Raw genomic sequence first — 20347 nt, forward strand, 5'->3', positions numbered from 1 at the left:
AGGTGAGTCTCTTTTTGAATTTATACTAGACCATAATCTTTTAATAACAAACAGGGGTAAGGGTACAGGGCTTACTGCAACCACTTAGCATTCTGATGACGTCACACTCTTACTTTTCTTCTTTTTTCTTATGCTTTTTAACTTCCCATAGGAAGTTATTGAAATTGAATAATATATATAATATTATTAATATTAATATTATTAATATTATATTGAATTATTGAAAAAAAGATTTTTAGAAAGATGTCTGTGCGTGCGTGTGTACGAACGTTCGCGACGTTTTTTAAGGTCGTCCATAGTTCATGAACCAGAAGAGATATCGATTTCAAATGAATTTTGTTATACAGATAATAAGACAGAAAGATGCAAAAAGCGCTCTCAAGAAAATTGCGTTGGTGGTTTTTTTACCATAGCAGTTTGAAAAAAAGGTCAACATTTTGGTTAACCATAAATATCTTACAAACCAAAAACGCTAGACACTTGAATAAAATTTTATATAATATATTGTAAGGTGATTCCAAAGAAGTATATTTTTTTGAAAAAAATCCATTTAACGTTTTTTTTTTAAATCAAAAAAACTGAAAAAAAATGTTGTCACCTCCAAAATTTTACGACTGAAATATGATCTCATCTCCAAAACAATTTTGTGCAACGAAGAATAATGTTTTGGAGCAAAATCGAATTGACAGTTTTTGTACAAAAAATTAAAAACCTAAAAAAAATTAACAAAAGTTGGTAAAAATTTACTATAATTGGCTTCAAACTTATTCTATTCACAGAAAATATTGTTTTCGATATTTTGTGATTTTTATATAAAAATCCAACAGTCCGTTTTTTCATAAAAAATAAAATCTTCAAAAAATAGTACGCAAATTCGGTAAAAATTGATACGAGTACATATAGACAAACTTTTAAGCAAGACAAATCGACAGACGGGATGGGAAGTTATCAGTGTGGGTTGCATCCCAGCCTTTTTTTCTTCTTTTCTTTTACCTTTTTTTAAAGCAATACTTTTGTTTTAATTATTTTTTCTTCTTTTAAACACTTTTAGCGAATTTAAGATTTCTACCGAAAGCTTGATCAATTTAGATCAATTCTTTTCGGGACCTTTGTGTTCCAGGATTGAAATCAATGACACTGTGGGTAAAATGCTTAATTGAAGTTTGCTGATTTTAATAAAGAACAGCCAATTCTAATTACCTGGAATAACTCCTTCGAAAGTTTTAGCCCACCGAAATATTTCTCGCGTAGGCTTTCGTTCTCGAGGATTGACTCTTATTAAGAGTAGTAGGGTTTCCTTTAAAGACTAAATATGTCTTTTATATGTCTTTCTTAGCTGTAGAGGTATTTTCGTATTCTCAATTAAAAACGAGAAATTGAAGGAATATGTCACTAAATACGTCTTAGAATGAAAATGTTTTACCTCGACAAACGTTCGAACTGAAAGAATAGCATAATAAGACAAGTTTTTGACTTGACAATTTCTTAAACAGCTGATTTTTAATGAAATCAAATTTTTGAAAACAACAGGGTGATCGATTTATCGTATGGAATCCACAATGGAATTCCACTTCTTCTTCTTCTTCGTTTCCGGCTGCTAGAAGCAGCACTTTAACTCCTCCTGTAGCATAGGGTGGCTAACAATTTCAGTACCACAACTCACCCATAACATTTTCTTAAAAAACTTGTTATTTAAATTATTAAGAAAAAAATACGATCAACATTTTACAAATGATGAAAAAGTTTAATTTCAAAATCAATTTTTGTTAACAATTTCTTAAAAGTGTTTATTCCTTATAAACGAATTGGATGAATGAAATTAATTTGAAATAAATAAATTCTATTTAAATATCTATTCGATTTTTCTCAAAATTTTATTGAACGTTGAAACTAAAATTTCTTTTAAGATAAAATTAGTTTCCAGCCAATATTTTTAATTTTTGAAAAAAAAAAAAATATTTAAGCCGAAAATAAATTTTTACCAACTTTTATTAATTTTTGTTTAGGTTTTTATTTTTAGTAAACAATATTTTAACAACAATATCTTTTAAAAAATAAAATGAGTTGAAAGCCATAATCTCAAATTTTTGCAAAGGTTTTTGAGTCGAAAATAAATGTTTACAGCTTTTGTTAATTTTTTTTAGGTTTTAATTTTTTGTAGGATTTTTTCAAAATTTTATTGAATGTTGAAAACAATATTTTCTGTAAGATAACATTAATTTGGAGGCAATGTTTCAAATTTTTGAAAATATATTTAAGTCGAAATTCAATTTTTACCAACTTTGAGTAATGAAATTATGAAAGAAAAGCTCTAAAATTGATTTTCTCAAAATGTTACCAGATGTTAAAAAGTTATTCTTCGTTGCACAAAGTTGATTTGGAGATAAAATCATTTTTATTTGTAAAATTTTCGAGATGAAAAATTCTTTTGGTACCACGTTACAATATGTTATATAAAATTTAATTCAAGTCTCTAGCGTCATTGGTTCGTGAGATATTTAGGCTTAACCAACATTTTCAACTTGTTTTATACTGCTATGATAAAAAACCGCCCACGTAATTTTCTTGAGAGTTTTTTTTTTTGCATCTTTCTGCATTATTATAAAATTTTTTTGAAGTATCTCTTCTATTTCTTGAGCTATGGACGACGAAAAAAATGTCGCGAACGTTTGGACGTATGAACGTACGTACACACGCACGCACTGACATATTTCTAAAAACCTTTTATTTCAACTCTAGAGACCTGGAAACGGTGAGAAATGTCAATATATTCAATTTGACAAATCAGACCCATTGCAATAATTTCCTATATAAAGTTAAAAATAAATGATAATAAGTTGTGTTTTATTTAAAATTGACCCTTACAATGTAACCACTCTTTATATGTTAAGTCGTAAGATTTAAAAACAATCAAAATGGACTTTGTCTATTAAAATTTAATTTGAAATTTTATTTTCCAGTTCAGGAAAACCATTTCCAGTTTAGATTACGGAACTATGAATGAAAAAAAAGAAAGTGTATCACTCTATTAGTCAACTTGTTTAACACAATTTTGTCTACTTTTTTAAAGATGCAAACAACTTATGTCCCTGATGCCCATTACAATAACATTTTATTTGCATTAAACCAAATTATTGGCATTTATAGACTCTCGTAAATTTTAAATCAATAATAATTGAAGTTTAAGCTATTTTTTTTGGGAGACTTTGATAACGTTAAACCAATGCAGAATGGAGCTTTACTTGTGACATATAGGAACTATATGGCAAGTTTTACATTCGTGCAAAATTTCGAACTCGAGATTTTAATCAAGCATGATATTAAAAAAATATAAAAAAGAGGGTCCTGTGATTTTGTCCGTCTGCCCTGTATGTCTGTCCAGGTTGCTATAGCCTAAGCCATTGGGCTGATTGAGTTCGAACTTGGAAGTTAAGGTTTTGAGGAGATTCGCGTTAGATTTTTTTTTTAAAGGTTTCAATTATTTTTAAAAACATTTGATTTTTTGATAATTTTACCGAAAGCTGTTAGTTTTCTAAAGTATGTAATTAGTTTTTAGTCAATACATTCATTGGTTGTTAAGATTGAACTGGTTTTTTTAAATACTAAAAATTTAATTTGAATAACACATGATATTTGAGATTAAAACCACCTTTTAGGAGTGATTTTTTTAAGCTTTATTCCTGACATATTTATACTAACATTGTTTATTAACATACATCCAAAAGAATTTTTAATTTTGAGCACTTTTCCAACGCTCTTCTTTTCTTAACTATATAAAGTATAAGTATAAAAATATTTAAATTCAGAAATAAATACTTAACAGCACGCTTGAAAAAATAAAATCAACAAATTTATAAGCTTTGATGTGTTAAACACCTCACACGAAAATTCAACGTTCAAAAAGTGATTATCATGATAAAATTTAATCCGAACGATTAAAAGTGTCATTATTACTGTCACCTGGGTAAAGTAACTTCAACCTATTTTAACACTTTTTCGAATTTATAAATCTGAAAAAAAAATAAAATATACATATATAACAAAAAACGATTAAAATGCCTCAATCCGCACATCTAGTTGAAGCACTGTAAAACTGCCCCATTAAAAAAAAAAACGAATAATGTAATTTTAAAAAATAGCATAAACTTATTTTGATGGTAAAACAGTGCGTGTCGATATTGAAAAGATATTAATTTTATTATCATGTGCGATGTGTGTTTTTTCGCTTTGCGACGCGTCCTGTGTAATTTTGTTGTTTCTGTTAAATGGATTGATAATGAAAATAAAAGTTCTCTTGATGGAGTGGAAAATTAATTTTGAGCTCTTGCTGTTTAATTGAAAAATCTCAGCGGGAGGTATTCATATAAAGTAGTTTATGTATACATGTAACTTTAAGGTACTTCTGGCAGAGAGGGCTCAATTAAGTGTGTTTATTATGTGGATTAATCTTTAAGGTAATAAAAGTCAAAGAAGCTCTTTGATTATTAAAATTTTCAGAAATTAAATTTTTGTTTTGGAAAAATTAAAATACCATCTGAAGTTTTTCTAAACTGTCCGATTTGCCAATTTTAAAATGTAGACATTCCTTAAAGCTTCAAGGACCCTGGAATCTAAGACCATAATTAAGAAATATTATTCAACCTTCTATAAAGAGCATATCAATAAATAAATAAATATCAATAATCAAAAATAAGAAGCAAAGTAGGAAATACTAAAAAAAACTTTAATTCTGAGAACTCGAAGTGTCATTAAATTAGAAATTATATGAATATAAAGAATTGCTTAATCTTAATTAGTTTTCAGCTGATAAAACAGCTTTTTCTGAGTTAAAATATTTTTAGAAAAAAAATTATATTCCTTTCTGAATTATTCTATGCAACTTAGAAAAAAGCGTTGGATATGTGTCAGAAATTAAACAACCAACAATTCGTACAAATCAATTTTCCGATTATAATGTTTTGAGAAACTAATATTGCTTAAAAAGGATTTTCTAAAAATAGGCTATACTTTGAATAGTTTTCTGGGAAGCGTTAACATTTGACAAGTAAAAACTATTCCTTTAGCAATAATGGGTCGATAAACGTTTCAACAACACAATGAAATTGTCAAAATTCAATGTCGCATTTTACTTCTTCTCATCCACGGCCGATAAAACTGAAACTGCTGAAGGAATTCGAAATGTTAGAAAAAGTTAGTGATAGATAAATAGAAACAGATTTTATTGAATTAAAGTTAAATTTATATTACACGCGATTGCCGTCTGCACACAATGAATGTAAAAAGCCTTCAATCAATTAATTTTCAATATTCGAAAAAGGTTTTTTATTATTTCTTAACTATATAAAGTTCATGATAGTTTACAAATAATTTCAAAAACAGTGAATAGAAACACAATCTAAGCGCAGTTTAGGAAAGTTCGTAAAGGTTGTCAACATTAATTTCATTCAATAAACTTATCACTTGATCTTCCGATGAAAAGTCTTTTCTGAATACAATCCTTCTGATTTCTTTGTGAATGGGGCATTTTCCCAAGAAGTGTACAGTATCCTCTCTTTTTGATATAGGTTGCACATATTACCCTCTATATCTCTATATAATCTGTAAGTTCACAACGTAGTTTGACCATTGTACATAGAAATCACACAGACATTATTAGATTCCTAAAATAGTTGTTCTCTGCAAGGTTATGATTTAATCTGCTGTAAGTTGTTCTGTACAAGGAATTAGACGCATCAGCAATATATTCAGCTCTACATTTCTCATCAACCTTTAAAATGACTTCAAACAAGATGTTTTTTAGCGGTTGTTAAATTCTCGATTCGTAAAATAAAATTTATTTGACAATCCTTGCCACTTGCCACTCCCGATAACAACTGTTTTGATCTTGTATGGCTTTTATGGCCACTTTTTTCACGACCGGTGAATCATTCATTTTAAAAACGATAAGCAAGAAGTCTGCTTGCAACTTTAATGTTTTTTTAAACAAAGAAGAGAGACCCGTTTCCAGCATTATTATGTAGTTTCGCGTATTTTTCTGCAGATAAAATATTCTTTTTATAAAGTGCGTAAGGAGTTTTTTATCCGAATTGTACTTTTAACATCTCCATACCTGCGATCCATATAAAAGTTTGCTCACAGCTACTGCTTCAAATACTTTAAACTTGCTACTATGTGCTATACACTTATTATGGAACCATTGTTTCCAGGTCTTATTAATATCAGTTTTCGCCTCATCCAATTTCTCCTTCAAGTGTTTATCCATATTTTTAACAGTAATGCCAAGGTATTTGTAGTCTCGCAAACATTCAACATTTTCGCGATTATAGCTCCATTTTTCATTTTATGCATTACGTCCACTATCAATTTTAAAATCCATAACCTTCATGAGCTGCAGAATTTCCGGTGATTGCGCAAACATGACTATATCATCTGCGAACAGAAGTGCCTTAATCCGCATCCGTGCGAAATCCAATCCACCCAGCAGGTAGTCTTAAAGGTCATCAATGAATAACATATACAAGGTAGGGCTTAATGTACAACCTTGTCTCACTCCTGATTAGGTTTCAAAGTAGTCTGAGAGTTCTTCACCAGTCCACAGCCGCCCTTGTTCCCCTATATAGCTTATAGAATAGTGCACCTCTATATCGATTGTATCAAAAGCTGCTTTAAAATCGTTAAAAATTACATACAGCTTTTTCTGTGTTTGAAGAAATTCTCTGCCAAGCTCCTGGATATAAAAACATTATCTATTGGTGAATATCCTGGTCTTAATCCAGCCTGAGACTCCCTCAGCAAGTTTCCGGTCTCAATCCAACTAACTATAGACGCTTATGTATCATCGTTGTAAATATTTTGTAAGATGCATTTAATAAGAAAATCCCTTTGTAGTTAGCTTCATCAAATAACAATCCTTTTTTGTGGATTGGAAATATAATAGCATCTCGAAATTCATCAGGCGACAATTCTCTCTCCAAAACTGTATAAAAAATTTTTAAAGGTGCTCTTTGAGCATGAAAGTCCCATATTTAAAAAATTCCACTGGAATACCATTCGAACCGGCTGCTTTTCCATCTTTAAGCATCTTCAGCGTTTCTTTCAACTCGCTAAATGTAAATGCACAGTCCAGAGAGTCGACTTCGAATCCAGGTCCTGCTAATTGCCACTTTGTCTGCGTTATTACATGATTTAAAAGATCCTTGAAATGGGAAAGCATTACATTTGAAGACAGTTTTGTGGGGATAGTAAAACGTTTTCCATTCAGCTCCCTAGCTAGTTTCCAAAAATCAGTGGAGTTTTTACAAGATGCTAATTGGACTGCTTGCTTTTCAGCAAATTCTTAGTCTTACAAAGTTTTTTTTAACTTCTTATTGGCTTCTATAAAGAAACCTTTAAATAATCCTTGGGTGGAGTTACGGAAGATCCACGAAGTACGACTTTGATGTTATGGTTCTTAGCATTAAATTTTGTTTTAATCTGCATCAGTTGTTTACGTTTTTCCCTCGTCGCTTTGGTGTAATCACAATGAATTGAGATTCCGGTGTCGCGCAATTTGAAAGCAGACTTTAAAATGCGTGGTATAAAATCACTTTTCTGCATTTCCACAATGATATTTGCCATTCTACTGTCTCTCGACCGAATAAATTTCGTTTTTGTTATAGATGCTGAATTATTTTCTTTCAATAGTTCCAAGCAGACAATTCTAGCTTTGTCTATAATATATTGATCGTCTCGTACAAAACATTTGCTTTCCACTTGCTGCAGCTTAGACGTAAGCAATTCATTGCTACGTTCAAGAGACTCCATTTTTGTTTTGACTTCAAGCAAGTCAGATTTCGTTGGAAAATTTTTGAGTCGATCATCAAGCAATGTTGTTAGAGAGGTTTCAAGTGTTTTTAAATCGCCTAATTGCACATTTCCGAAGTTCGTATTTACAGCAATAGCGCCTGGAGAGTACAGAACTCGGTCTTTTTAACACCGGCCGTTGAAGTGTGGGGGTATTTATTACTATTATAACTATGCAGCTGGGTGTTATTACTGCTTTTTTCTCAGAACTAGTGTTGTTGTTGTTTACATTAATTTTCTTTGGTTGACTTCTTAATATGCTCTTCATTATTTTCGAGTGGTGGTTTTCACCAATATACTCGTACAAAGCTTAATACTACACACCTTTGAAAATATGAAATCCTTGTAGTTTATTAGTTAAATAAAAATTATTTGCACAACAAAACAAACATTTTATAATAAATAAACGAATAGGTTCTGGGGCTTAAATACAATGCCAACCAAACTTTAAGAGCGAGCGTTGCTAATCGAAAAAGTTAGTGTTGTTACGAATCTAAACCATTTGCGTTGCTCAAGAACAACAGACCCATGTATATCAATTCATTGTAAAATTCCACAAAAAACATTTAACCGTGTCTTACAGAAAAAACTGGTGGCAAGGCCTTTAAAGTTCAGTTAACACAAAAATTAAAGTCATTGCATCAGTTATACATTAACAAGCGGAATATATATTTTATTTTATTTTTCTATCTAAAGAAAGAAATGCAACTGTGTCAAACGACATGATCTTAGCAGACAATTGACATCGCCACTACGTAACATGACCATTGAATTTGCCACACAAAAGAGCCTATTTTCGTTAGCTGTGTTGTAAAAGCCAACGTCCTGTCAAAAAAACTCCTGTCGTCAGAATTCATATATTCCAATTCGGGCCACACAAAGTTCGTTATCATCTCACAATATTGAACACCATTCGATGAAGCCGAGCATGCAAGTACTTCATCAACTTCCAATATTCCCTCAAATCAGCCGAGTCATGTCAGGAGAAAGCGAGTTCGTTTCAATTTACTCAGCAAATAGTAGACGGTCCGAACGATTACAACAAAAAAGGAGAACCAAATCAAAATCAAAATAATTTTCATAAACTTGTTTATTATTTTTCTTGTACATTATTACATTATGTTTTATAAGTGTTGAAGTTTAAGCAATAAACATTGAATATAAAACCCGCGTAAACTCATCACCGGGCCGTTTCGGGATGTTGGGATACCGTTGACATTTTTATTCGTTTTAACAAGAAATGTGTCCATTGTTGAAAACTAAATTGTATTGGAAGATATGAGACAATGTTATTAAACATTACACAATAAGAAGATTTTTATTTCTTAAATTGCATTCTCACCGAAAATTTTTGAGTTCATGACAAAAAATAACTGTTTAATGTTTTCCGTTGGTTTTTAGTTTGGTTTCTTTGTGTGTGTATGTATTAAATTATTTTTCTTTCTCTTTTGTTGTCAATTTTATTTGAGTTATCATTATTTGAATAGAGGATAGATGGGTCATTTTCTGAATCTTTTTAAATTATAACAAGGAAGTTGCATGTGCTTATTATGATTGGCAAATAGGTACTATGGTTTTCTTACTCTTTTTGAAGGAAGATTTGATAAATCATGAGATTCGGCAACACTGCTCGGGGATTCTTTCTTTTAATGCATACATTAGATTAGAACTTAAATTGGACATAGGCAGCAGACGAAATTTTGTTCAAGTTTCACCTCGCTATACGAATCAATTTGTAAAGTCACTGTGAAAGCAGATGAATGCCAAAAGCTGTACCATATATCTTTTTTATCGTCATATTTACATGTGAATGTAATAGTTGTGCCTTTTGCATCGGCTGTTGTTAATTTGTTACTTCTTAATTTCTCAGGTTCCGGGTGATAAGCGAAAAGTGTAACGCTTTGTTACAATGTTATTAAGTTAAAACCATTAAGTTTTTGACTTAATTGGTAAGTAAACAAGTGAGAAAAGGGTGCAAATATAGAAGTCCTTAATAATTTAACTGCAAATAATTTCCATTGATTATATTGTGTCATTTCATTATGTTCTACTATTATCGGATAAAATACCATTAACACATTTGACAAGTTAAGTTATTTCATTTATCAATAATTTGATTATGCCTGTCAAGCAAAAATGTCTTCCTCAGGACACATCCTTGTCAATTCTATATTGAAATACAAGGATTAAGATTTACAATGTCGATTTAATCCATCACATATTCTATTTCTATAAAGTTTTGATATCGAGTCAATTTGCTTTCATTGAAGACCTCTCTATCTTCCGCTCTCTCGTTCTTCATGAAGTTGTTTCCCTCAGAAGACAATTAAATACATCTATGATGTAACTCCCTTCCACTCCTATTGTTAATTTCAATAACCTACATATAATATGAATGAATTGTAGTTTGTAGATTATGACATAAGATATAATATATGATAAGCTTTGTGGCTTACAAGTTTGCAATTTCAAACCTACCAAAATCTTACCACAAATGTCCCTTTGACCATTTGCGTTCAAGGTATATGATGAGATAAGTTCAGAAACCAAATGCATGCGAAACGATTCAGATATTCAATTGTGAACTTGATTAAATCTTTATTGACAATACATCTTAATGTGCATAGGTACAGAAAGAGGCAAAATAATAGGAACACTTATGATTTAGACTAAGACTTTAGAGATTTTATGTGATGCTTAATTTAAAAACAATTATTTTAATTTATAATTAAATTGTTTCTATTTTTCATAAGGCCACTAAGTACAGACAAATTTCTTCGTGGTGCAACAAGTCGTTGAAAAATAGAGCCTAATGACTTACAACTCTCAACCATTCCTGGTGTGGAAGTATGGTTGTCAGGGATGGAGGGGACCTACAGTTTTAAGCCCAATTTGAATGGCAAACTTAAGAAAGCACTTTTCATGACAAGAATTACTCTTGGAGGATTTGCCAATTCCTCGCAAGAGGCAGTACCCGTGAATAAAACTTTTGATGGGTCCGGCAGGGATTGAACCTAAGACTTTTGGCATAATAGTCCATTGCCCTTTTTTTAAATCCATTTTTATTACTTTAATCTTAAACCTTTCTTAAAGCTAGACAAAATTTCATAAAACTAGCCTAATAAACCATAACTTACAACTAACTTACTGATCCCATACGCACACTTCAAGTTAAACTATAACACTAAATATTAATGCCTTTCGGCACTAAGATCTATTTTTTTCTATATTCTATTTTCAATTAAATTATATTTATTTTTGTATTTATTAGAAACTTTGAAAAAAAAATAATATCAATATCCTTTTTTATTTTTAATTAAAAACTACTTAAATTAAGGTCCTTAATATAAAACTTAAAGCTGACTTAAACTACCTATTCTACCTAGAAACTACTTAATACTAGAACAACCACAGATGCAAATTTAACTATCTAACATTTTTTGTTTTTAATTAATTTTTTTTTTTTTTTTGTGTGCCATCATGCCTATTCTACTTAAAATGTCCTTGAACTATAAAACAAGTATATAAGCCGGCCAAGGCTTAAAACCACATACCGACTACCCACTATCAAGTGCCGATTGACGCCACCAAAACTGGTTCACCTGCTTCACCCTATCAGTTCTGTCCCGTTCGGACACAGCCCTACTGAACCGAATCAGCTCTGCTCCGCCTTGTGCCATGGCGTCCCGATTATACAGAAGTCGCCTATCCACGGTTCGTCGTCTGACGTGGTAGATTAGCGGAACTGCCAATCTATCCTGTATCATACCGCATCTATCTAAAAAGAGGAATGCCTCTGGTGGAATGAAGCCGTTCCAGCGTGCACTTTCAAAATATTCGTCGTTCGGATAGAACGCCCCGAAAATTAAATTGTTGGTCGAAGACATAGCTCTTGCAATTCGTCAATTCTGTTGATTCGAGCCACTGTATAGGACCTCGTTGGAATAGTAATGCACGTAAGAAGATTCAGCTGTTCGATATAAGCCGGTACAGCGTCGTAAACACTGCCGCTCGAACACCCGAAACTTCTCTATCTGTGAAGGGAAAATGTTGAACCACACAGGACAACCATAAACGATCATTGGCCGTAAAAGGGCCATGTAGCAAATTACCTTCACTCTGGGGTCAAGCCGACTGCTGTAAAACAGCTGTTTCTTCAGAGCGAAGGCTCCTCTGGCCCTGGTCAGAGCAGCATTTATATGTCTATCGAAATATGAATACTGATCCAACCATATACCGAGGTACTTCACTGCACTCGCTAATAGCTCCCGTGAAGATCAACGATGACCATCTTGCGCCAATTCTTGCAAGTATCCCTCGTGGCCTTAACCAGCGGAGTTAGAAACAGAATTTTATCCCACTTCTGGACATTTATTTTCAGTTTCCAGTCTCAAGTCGTCACAAATATCGCTGAATCTTTTCGAAATCACTCTGCAAGAGAATTCTAATAACCTCAATATTTCGGGCCGTTCTGTACGCAATTAGATTGTCGGCGTATGCATTTGCCTTTGTAAGGTTTACCATACTAATTAGAACGCTGGTGTAAATGCTGAGGAGGATCGGCGAATTCACAGCTCCCTGTTGAAGAAGTTATACAAAAATGGTTTGCTTATGGTAAGCCCGCTCAGTTGTAGGTAAAGTCCCTTCATCCATACGATGTCAAATGCCTTTTCGAAATCAATCAGAACAGCACCTGTGCTTTGGTGTTTTGATTTATTCCATTGGGTATCAGAAACGAGTTTAGACGCAGCATGAATTGTGTCATGAACCATCTTGAACACGAACTGTTTATCCGAAATTATTTTGTTGTCCGCAGCCCACTTACTAAGAGCCTCTTATTGATGATCTTTTCGAAAACTTTGCTGTTGAACGGAAGAAGACTTATCGACCGAAGATTTGAATGGAGTTGTCCTTTCCCTTCTTAGGTTTAGGATGAACCGCAGCGGTCTTCCAATGCACTGGAAAATATGCATTATTCAGTACATTATTGAAGAGTGTGGTATAAGTGCCATTTGCCTCCAGCGGTAAGTGTCTAAGTACAACGTTGGATGTACCATCGACACCTGCTGATTTTTTGTTTAAATTGAGTTAAACCTTCGTAACTAACTTGGTTCCGTTCGTCCAACTCCCTTACCATCATGCCACGTGTACTACATTGAATTGATTCTGAATACTTAATAATTACGGATTGACCTATGTTGTTGTTAACCTAATTCGATGAAGCTTTGAAGCAGAGTTTGCAGCTATTTGGTTGCTTAGTTTATCAAGAGGTGTTAGGGATAGTATGGTGTCCATGCCGCAGATGTATAGGCAAGCTGAAACTTGGACTTAATTAATAATTTTGTTTGCGGTTTATAGCTTTTTTTTAACCAGTCCCCCATACTCTCACACCGTACATTAAAATCGGTCTGATTACCGATAATGCGTAGTTCAGGTTGTAAGGCCGATTTATTACCAATAGCTCTTTTGCAAGAAAGTAGCTTTGTTGTCTGTTTCTTGTATATTGCGTTTCCAATTTATTTTTTTTGTCTAAAATAAGACTCAGGTTACTAAAAGTTGTCCAGTTTTTAATTAATTATTCTACTGTCAGCATTAAATGAATTAATTCGCCAAGTGAACTTTCTATTTTCAGAGATGTTAGTGCAGATGTTTTCACGTTGTCAAAAGCGCCTTTGATGTCAAGGAGAGTAACCATAGTGAACTCTCTATGATGGAGGACATTGGTGCATATCAATGTGCGTATTGCCGTTTCCAATAATGTGCCTTTCAAGTAGGCACGTTGAGACATATATACAATACTTGCTCTTAAATGAGTATCATACAATCTTTCCATAAGGTCTTAAGATGATAGACATATAGGTCGTAGATCTTTGGGATTGACTATGTTGATGGAGTATGTTGAATAAAACTAAGTTTTACTTTTGACAACAAACCAAAGTTAAACTAAAAAGTAAGATATGTATCTGTTATTTTTTCCACAGCTTTACATTATGTTTGATAGTTTCTATGGCTGTTAGCAGAACATATTTGCGAATTGTAACATTTGAATATAGAACTTCATGAGATATCTCTAAATGTTCCTATAACAATAATTATTATTATCATTATTATTACTCTCGTGTAAACCTCGAGAAAGCCTCAAAGCATGTAAGATGATTAATCTAAATAAATTAATTGACTCAAATTCAAGGCAATCGATGAAGGATTTGAATGTTATTTCTTGAACTTCTGTAGGATTGTCTGTTTTTGGTCGTATGAATGTACTTAAGGAATTTTTGTTTGATAACATGAAAACAGGATTGAAATAGTCTAATGTGTTCGAAAATAGGATTTCATGTGTCAAATTTCAAAATACTTTCTCGAATAATGGAGATAGTTCGAATTTGTTGACTATTATCGATAAATAAAACTTCTTCCAAAAACGAAGTTACCACGTTAAAAATATAAAACATTATTTAAAACAAACCTTTTTGATCATGTGTACATATTATTTGACAATTTTCAAAGCAGTTAGGATGTATCAATCACAAAAATACGCTTCGCCTAACACTTAACTTTATACAAGAATCACGAGAACGGTTTTGTGTGTATTTTACTGATAAGGACCACCAGCAACACAAAACACAAATTACAACACACACATGACACTCACTCACTCTTTATGTCATCAAAATCTCAAAAACACATGAATTCAAAAATATTTTAGTCAGAAATAAAAATGTTTAATCCAAAAGTTTATATCTATTTTTGTGAATATGCAGGGAAATATACATACAACAGTACTTCCATTATTCACATCAACGACAGGGCGATTGTTAAAAAAAAAATAACACACAAAATATCTTTCCTCACCACCACGATAAACCATCAAAAATGTTTTCACTAAATTGAGAGAATGGATTTGGCAACTTTAATCCTTATTTTTATTTTGCTGGTCGAGTCGATGCTATTTCTACTTTGCTATATTATTTAATGCCTTGAGGTAAGGGTCAGTTTTGCAATCATAAAAATACTGAAATTCAACATTGTTTTATGTTTGAAATTACTTCTGGGAAAAAAAAAAGTCATCTCATTGTTTTTTTTTACACAAACATTTGTATTGGAAGCCCTAATATTCTATCCGTCAATTTCTTCACAAAGTCACAATCTCTTGAATTAGACTTTTGGAAACCAAAAATTAGAATGTTAGAACTCTGATTTTGATGTCAATTTGAGTAAAAACTTCAATTTATTAGACCCTCGAAGGGGTGTCAAAATGCGTGATCTGTTAAGAAAGTTCATCGCGCGATTCTTCCATTTTATGGTCAGTTTATTCTACTCATTGAAGCAGCTATTCGGGCTATTTTGGCTAAATTTCGCGTCAAATTTGTTGGACATTAAACCACCAACAGGCTAACGTAGAGTGTGAACTGAAGAAAATATCGCAGCTTTATCAGCCAGAGTTAATAAAGACTATCAATTATCGATTCGTCGTCGTTTGCAACAATTGTGCCTCTGTTACTGAACAACGTGGACAATTTTGCGGAAGAATTTAGGCGTGATGCCTTTCAAAATACAGCTGATGCAAGAATTGAAGACAAACGACCTACTGCAACGAAACATTTTTGGTGAATGGGCTTTGGAAAGTTGGCCGAAGATCCACTTTTTTACCGAAATACTGTGTTCAGCGATGAAGCTTATTTTTGGCTCACTGGGTACGTAAATAAGCAGAATTGTCAATTTTGAAGTGAATATCAGCTAGACGCATTGCAAGAACTACCAATGCTTACAAAAAAAGTCACAGTTTAGTATGGTTTATGGGCTGGTGGCATCATTGGACCGTACTTCTTCCAAGATTATGCGAATCGTAACGAAACTGTGAATGGTGAGCGCTACCGTGAGATGATATCCAACTTTTTTTTGCCCAACATGCCAGAGCTTGACTTGCATGACATGTGGTTTCAACGAGACTATGCCACATACCACACAGTACGCGCACCAATGGACTTACTGAAAGCGGTAGTTCGGTGAACATTTTATTTCACGTTTGGGACCGGTCAATTGGCCGCCTAGATCGTGCGATTTAAAGCTCATGTCTATACAGACAAGCCCGCTTCAATTGACGCATTGAAGATACCGGCCGAAATGTTGGAAGGAGTCTGTCGAAATTGGATTAAGCGGATGGACCCTTTGAGGTGCAGTCAAGGCCAACATTTGCATAAAATACTCTACAAACACTGAATTGTATGTGTGTTTTGTGAAAAACTTTTCTATAACTTTTTAAAAAATCACCCTTTAGAACTCGGTTTAGTTATGTTTAGACTTCTTCAACTAATTGATTTTAAGATTTAAATACAATTTGAAATAAATGTCAGACCAAATAAATAGGTTAGGTTTGTTAGGTTTGAGTGGCTGTCCAGATGTCATTGACACACGTAGACCTCAAGGGTCCATTGTGATACCACTAATGAGGTTACTCATGGGAGAGTAATGAATTTAAACAAACCATTTCGTACTTTTAATAAAGTTAGAGAGACGTTTTGTGTCAATCGTTGCCAGTTCACTGGTGTTATCGAAGAAGGGATTACCGAGAAAGTAATTCCTTCTAATGGAGAGTCCTGGACATGTACATAGAAGGTGTTGGAATGTTTCCTCTTCCTCCTCGTCCATGCAGCTTCTACAGAAGTCATTTGTGTAGACCCCTAGCCTACGAGCATGTCTTCCTATGAGGCAGTGTCCCGTTATTACTCCAATTGTAGAGCTTTTACATTGTCTGCTTAGTAATATCAAGCTTTTTGACCGTTTTAAGTCAATACTTGGCCATATTTGCTTGGTTGCTAGGCAGGTGATACTTTGTGACCATTTAGAATTTGTTGTTTCTAGAGCATATTGCTTGAGAAGATATTTGCATATAGCAAGTGGTGTTCACTGTTCCTATGTTATGTTTTTGTCTAACATAAGGCAGAAGTGTTCCGTTTTTGGCGAGCTCATCGGTTTAGCAATTTCTCGGAATGTCTGTATAATAGAAAATACTTCAGAAGCCTCAAGACTCAGGAAAATTCTCTCAAAAAGTCCAACAATACACAGTGCTTTAAGGACAGAAGTAGGCACGTGGACTATCACAGATGAAGGATCTCTTAATCTGTTATTAGACACCCACTTTCCAGGTAGCTCTAACATAATCAATGACTTAACATCAGAGTCTTCAGCTTATACAAGCGATTAAGTTGATCCATATAAATCTCGAGGACCAGACGGAATCATTCCGGCCGAACTACAAAAATGCTCAGACATGATTATTCCACCATTGGAAATCATTCTTACAAGCTGTGTAAGGTTGAGATATATTCCCAAAGCCTGGAGAATGGCAAAAGTAGTCTTCATTCCCAAAGCAGGGAAACCCTCACACGTTAACCCTAAAGATCTACGACCAATCAGCCTATCATCCTTCCTTCATAAAATCTTGGAAATATTGATTGAAATTTATATCAGACATAATTTAAAACCATGTCTCATTTCCACAGCTCAACATGCTTACTCTAAGGGAAAATCAGTAGAATCAGCACTTCACTCGCTGGTACGTATTATTGAACATTCCCTCGAATACAAAGAATATAACTTAGTAGCGTTCCTAGATATTGAAGGAGCTTTCAACAACGTCAGTTACCAGGCGATCACAACAGCAATGCATAAGCTGAAATTAGAGAAGTCACTCATAGATCTTATAATTCTCATGCTCAAAAGCAGGACAATAATTTCTAACATGAGAAGTTTTACTACCACCAGATCGGTGAATCGAGGCACTCCCTAAGGTGGAGTCCTTTCGCCTCTTTTATGGAACATGGTAGTAAACGACCTACTTACAGCATTGGAAGCAGAGGGTTTTAATGTGATTGCACCCCCAAGCTCTCTCGGAACTCCTACAAAATGCCCTATACAGGCTAGCTAAATGTGGATTGGACGTCTCCCAAACAAAACAGAATTAATACTCTTTTCGAGAAGATATAAAATTCCTCAGATTAGCCCACCCAAGATTAGAGGAAAACCATTAAGCTTTTCCGATCAAGCTAAATATTTAGGCCTCATTTTAGACAAAAAACTAAATTGGAAAGCGAAAGCTGATGAAAGAGTCAAAAAGGCTACTGTAGCGCTTTTTACTTGTAAAAAGGCCATAAGATCAAAATGGAGCTTCTCCCCAAAAATAACTCACTGGCTATACACTTCGGTAATCAGGCCGATACTCATTTATGGAGCCGTCGTATGGTGGACCGCACTGGACAAGATGGTAAATCTAAATAAGCTCATCAAAGTCCAGCGGCCAGCAGGTATGTGCATCACAGGAGCACTTCGCTCAACACCAACCGCAGCACTGGAAGTGCTTTTAAACCTAACACCTCTTGACATCTTCTCCAAAATGGTGGCAGCCAACTCATGTGTGAGAATTAGAGTCACCTCTCAATGGACCAGTAACAATACTGGACATACTACTATTCTAGACAGTTTCAGATCTATCCCAGATCGCTTAGACTATACCACAATAAAAATGGTATTCGGTAAAAGCTTCCATGTGTCCATCCCTTTAAAATCCTCCTGGGAAGAAGAGAGACCCCTGGAAGGCGATGCGGTACACTTCTATACTGACGGTTCAAAGACCGAACATGGAGTTGGAAGTGGTATCTTTTCAGAACAACTGAATCTCAGTCAATCCTAAGGACTTCCCAATCAATAATGTAAGTAATGGCGATTAAAGAAGCAAGTTAAAAACTGATTAAGAAATTAATTTATTTTAACACTATAAAACAAAAACACTGTTTTTAATTCGAAAACAGAAAAAAGCAACTCTTTAATTTTAAAAACAATTGCGGCTTATTACAAACTGATAGATATTTTGTTTGTAGAATGTCGGAATTTAGATTCAAAATAAGCAACGGATGCTACAAAAATATTAATAAAGAAATTGAATTGTAAATTCGGCAAGCAGCTGCCTTAAACTGCGAGTTCGAAACCAAACAGGTATATTTTTTGAAAAAAAAATCAATATAACGGTTTTTTTGTAAATCAATAAAACTGAAAAAAAATATGTCACCTCTAAAATTGTATGACTGAAATATGATTTCATCTCTAAAACAATTTTGTGCAGCGAAAAATAATGTTTTTTTATAAAAAATAAAAATCTAAAAAAAACATTACTCAAAGTTCGTAAAAATTGAATATTGATTTAAATATCTTTTCAAAAACTTGAAATTTAGGCTTCAATCTTATTTTATCTTATAAGAAATATTGTTGTCAACATTCAGTAAAATTTTGAAAAAAATCGAATTGACAGTTTTTGTATAAAAATTTAAAAACCGAAAAAAAAATTATCAAAAGTTGGTAAACTAATTTTATCTTATAGAAATATTGTTTTCAATATTCGATAAAATTTTTAAAAAAATCGAATTGACAGTTTTTTTTACAAAAAATAAAACTCTAAAAAAAACAATACTAAAACTTGGTAAAAAATTACTTTCGGCTCAAATAGCTTTTCAAAGATTAAAAATATTGGCTTCAAACTTATTTTATTTCACAGAAAATATTATTTTCGATATTAAATAAACAAAAAATAGTACGCAAATTTGGTAAAAATTGGTGCAAATAGATAAACTTTTAAGCAGCCACATCGACAGACGGGATGGAAAGTTATTAGTGTTGGTCACATCCCAGCCTCTTTTTTCCTCTTATTATCCTAAATAAGACTCATGTTAAATTCTCTCTGTGAAAGCATAGCAAAAACATTCCCTAACTTTTAAAGTTATTTAAAGCTATGGACATTTCACTAGAACAAATCTTAAATTCAAATTACAATATCGACTAAATGTGAATTGTCATTGAAAAGCAACTTCATTAGACATCCTTGTACACTTAATCTCTGTTTAAATTCCACTGTAAAAACAATTAAAAGGCTAACAAAAAATGTTCTGAATACATACTCTAACCATAGTCTGTAGGATTATTCATATAGAATTCCACGTAGTTCAAATTGTTGTGTAGGACCAACGAATTTGATTGTTTATTATTATTTTTGTTTTTTTAAATTCTAGGTTTAGTTTGAGCTTGCAAAATAAAAAACGGTTACAAAATATACAATTCCAATAAATTGTATTCTGTTATATTTATTTTGTTCATTTTTTTAGTAACTTGTAAAAAAAATACAACGTACTTTGAGGCTTACAAATGTGCAAACACGTGTTTTTGATGAGGGCAGGATTTTCGTCCTTTTTTGTGTTTTTAATAAAAAATTTAGTATTTATGTAAACTTTCCAATTCAACCTTCGAATTTAAATCCACTGTGAATAGTGGGAGGACTTTACTTTCAACAAATAAATACACATTGCTTTTCCAAACAAATTAGTCTTAATTTAATTTTTAGAAAAAACCTTAAACCATTTTCAAAAGCACATAATTTTTTGATTAAATAAAACGTTTACAAGGATCTTGACTTTAATATACCCATCTTCATTTAAGACGATAAACAATACTTGAAAAT

This window comes from Eupeodes corollae, chromosome 1 (assembly GCF_945859685.1).
Source record: "Eupeodes corollae chromosome 1, idEupCoro1.1, whole genome shotgun sequence".
NCBI lineage: Eukaryota > Metazoa > Arthropoda > Insecta > Diptera > Syrphidae > Eupeodes > Eupeodes corollae.